Source organism: Capricornis sumatraensis, chromosome 4 (assembly GCF_032405125.1).
Source record: "Capricornis sumatraensis isolate serow.1 chromosome 4, serow.2, whole genome shotgun sequence".
Taxonomy (NCBI): Eukaryota; Metazoa; Chordata; class Mammalia; order Artiodactyla; family Bovidae; genus Capricornis; species Capricornis sumatraensis.
The window spans coordinates 123,558,124-123,561,656 of NC_091072.1; the positions used below are offsets into that span (position 1 = coordinate 123,558,124).

Here is a 3,533-nt window from a genome sequence, read left to right on the forward strand (position 1 = left end):
ACTATGTTGAATAGTAGCGGTGAAAGTGGGCACCCTTGTCTTGTCCCTGACTTTAGGGGAAATGCTTTCAATTTTTCACCACTGAGGATAATGTTTGCTGTGGATTTGTCATATATAACTTTTATTATGTTGAGGTATGTTCCTTCTATTCCTGCTTTCTGGAGAGTTTTTATCATAAATGGATGTTGAATTTTGTCAAAGGCCTTCTCTGCATCTATTGAGATAATCATATGGTTTTTATTTTTCAATTTGTTAATGTGGTGAATTACATTGATTGATTTGCGGATATTAAAGAATCCTTGCATCCTTGGGATAAAGCCCACTTGGTCATGGTGTATGATCTTTTTAATGTGTTGTTGGATTCTGATTGCTAGAATTTTGTTGAGGATTTTTGCATCTATGTTCATCAGTGATATTGGCCTGTAGTTTTCTATTTTTGTGACATCTTTGTCAGGTTTTTGTATTAGGGTGATGGTGGCCTCATAGAATGAGTTTGGAAGTTTACCTTCCTCTGCAATTTTCTGGAAGAGTTTGAGTAGGATAGGTGTTATCTCTTCTCGAAATTTTTGGTAGAATTCAGCTGTGAAGCCGTCTGGACCTGGGCTTTTGTTTGCTGGAAGATTTCTGATTACAGTTTCAATTTCTGTGCTTGTGATGGGTCTGTTAAGATTTTCTATTTCTTCCTGGTTCAGTTTTGGAAAATTGTACTTTTCTAAGAATTTGTCCATTTCTTCCACGTTGTCCATTTTATTGGCATACAACTGCTGATAGTAGTCTCTTATGATCCTTTGGATTTCTGTGTTGTCTGTTGTGATCTCTCCATTTTCATCTCTAATTTTATTGATTTGATTTTTCTCTCTTTGCTTCTTGATGAGTCTGGCTAGTGGTTTGTCAATTTTATTTATCCTTTCAAAGAACCAGCTTTTGGCCTTGTTGATTTTTGCTATGGTCTCTTTTGTTTCTTTTGCATTTATTTCTGCCCTAATTTTTAAGTTTCTTTCCTTCTACTAACTCTGGGGTTCTCCAATTCTTCCTTTTCTAGTTGCTTTAGTTGTAGAGTTAGGTTATTTATTTGACTTTTTTCTTGTTTCTTGAGGTATGCCTGTATTGCTATGAACTTTCCCCTTAGCACTGCTTTTATAGTGTCCCACAGGTTTTGGGTTGTTGTGTTTTCATTTTCATTCATTTCTATGCATATTTTGATTTCTTTTTTGATTTCTTCTGTGATTTGTTGGTTATTCAGAAGTGTGTTGTTCAACCTCCATATGTTGGAATTTTTAATAGTTTTACTCCTGTAATTGAGATCTAATCTTAATGCATTATGGTCAGAAAGGATGCTTGAAATGATTTCGATTTTTTTGAATTTATCAAGTTGAGATTTATGGCCCAGGATGTGATCTATCCTGGAGAAGGTTCCATGAGCACTTGAAAAAAAGGTGAAATTCATTGTTCTGGGGTGAAATGTCCTATAGATATCAATTAGGTCTAACTGATCTAATGTATCATTTAAAGTTTGTGTTTCTTCGTTATTTTCTATTTAGTTGATCTGTCCATATGTGTGAGTGGGGTATTAAAGTCTCCCACTATTATTGTGTTATTGTTGATTTCCCCTTTCATACTTGTTAGCATTTGTCTTACATATTGTGGTGCTCCTATATTGGGTGCATATATATTTATAATTGTTATATCTTCTTCTTGGATTGATCCTTTGATCATTACGTAATGGCCTTCTTTGTCTCTTTTCACAGCCTTTGTTTTAAAGTCTATTTTATCAGATATGAGTATTGCCACTCCTGCTTTCTTTTGGTCTCTATTTGCGTGGTATATCTTTTTCCAGCCCTTCACTTTCAGTCTGTATGTGTCCCTTGTTTTGAGGTGGGTCTCTTGTAAGCAGCATATAGAGGGGTCTTGTTTTTTTATCCATTTGGCCAGTCTTTGCCTTTTGGTTGGGGCGTTCAACCCATTTATGTTTAAGGTAATTATTGAAAAGTATGATCCCGTTACCATTTACTTTATTGTTTGGGGTTCGGGTTTATACACCCTTTTCATGTTTCCTGTCTAGAGAATATCCTTTAGAATTTGTTGGAGAGCTGGTTTGGTGGTGCTGAATTCTCTCAGCTTTTGCTTGTCTGTAAAGCTTTTGATTTCTCCTTCGTATTTGAATGAGATCCTTGCTGGGTACAGTAATCTGGGCTGTAGGTTATTGTCTTTCATCACTTTAAGTATGTCTTGCCATTCCCTCCTGGCCTGAAGAGTTTCTATTGAAAGATCAGCTGTTATCCTTATGGGAATCCCCTTGCGTGTTATTTGTTGTTTTTCCCTTGCTGCTTTTAATATTTGTTCTTTGTGTTTGATCTTTGTTAATTTGATTAATATGTGTCTTGTGGTGTTTCACCTTGGGTTTATCCTATTTGGAACTCTCTATGTTTCTTGGACTTGGGTGATTATTTCCTTCCCCATTTTAGGGAAGTTTTCAACTATTATCTCCTCAAGGATTTTCTCATGATCTTTCTTTCTGTCTTCTTCTTCTGGGACTCCTATAATTCGAATGTTGGAGCATTTCATATTGTCCTGGAGGTCTCTGAGATGGTCCTCATTTCTTTTAATTCGTTTTTCTTGTTTTCTCTCTGATTCATTTATTTCTACCATTCTATCTTCTATTTCACTAATCCTATCTTCTGCCTCTGTTATTCTACTATTTGTTGCCTCCAGAGTGTTTCTGATCTCATTTATTGCATTATTCATTATATTTTGACTTTTTTTATTTCTTCTAGGTCCTTGTTAAACCTTTCTTGCATCTTCTCAATCCTTGTCTCTAGGCTATTTATCTGTGATTCCATTTTGATTTCAAGATTTTGGATCATTTTCACTATCAATATTTGGAATTCCTTCTGAGGTAGATTCCCTACTTCTTCCTCTTTTGTTTGGTTTGGTGGGTAACTCTCCTGTTCCTTTACCTGCTGAGTATTCCTCTGTCTCTTCATCTTGATTATATTGCTGCGTTTGGGGTGGCCTTTTTATATTCTGGTAATTTGTGGAGTTCTCTTTATTATGGAGCTTCCTCACTGTGTGTGGGGTTCTATCAGTGGCTTGTCAAGGTTTCCTGGTTAGGGAGGCTTGTGTTGGAGTTCTGGTGGGTGGAGCTGGGTTTCTTCTCTCTGGAGTGCAGTGGAGTGACAAAAATATGGAACACTTCACGAATTTGCATGTCACCCTTGCGCAGGGGCCATGCTAATCTTCTCTGTATCGTTCCAATTTTAGTATATGTGCTGCCGAAGTGAGCACTGGAGATTAATTCTTTGTCAGTTTTTTCATTTGCTATTATTTTCTCCATTTCTGAAGGTTGTCTTTTCACCTCACTTAGTTTCCTTCTTTGTGCAAAAGCTTTTCAGTTTAATTGGGCCCCATTTGTTTATTTTTGCTTTTATTTCCATCACTCTGGGAGGTAGGTCATAGAGGATCTTGCTGTGATCTATGTCTGTGAGTCTTCTGTCTATGTTGTCCTCTAGGAGTTTTATAGTTTCTGGTCTTAC

The 3,533-nt window shown here is 36.5% G+C and overlaps 1 non-coding gene across 1 annotated transcript; it reads right to left on the bottom strand.

The window, feature by feature from the left end:
• Positions 1 to 3,178: 3,178 nt before the first annotated feature.
• Positions 3,179 to 3,285, bottom strand: LOC138079461 (U6 spliceosomal RNA). Its single transcript, XR_011144922.1, has one exon. It is a non-coding gene; the product is annotated as a U6 spliceosomal RNA (small nuclear RNA).
• Between the last annotated feature and the right edge of the window lie 248 nt (positions 3,286 to 3,533).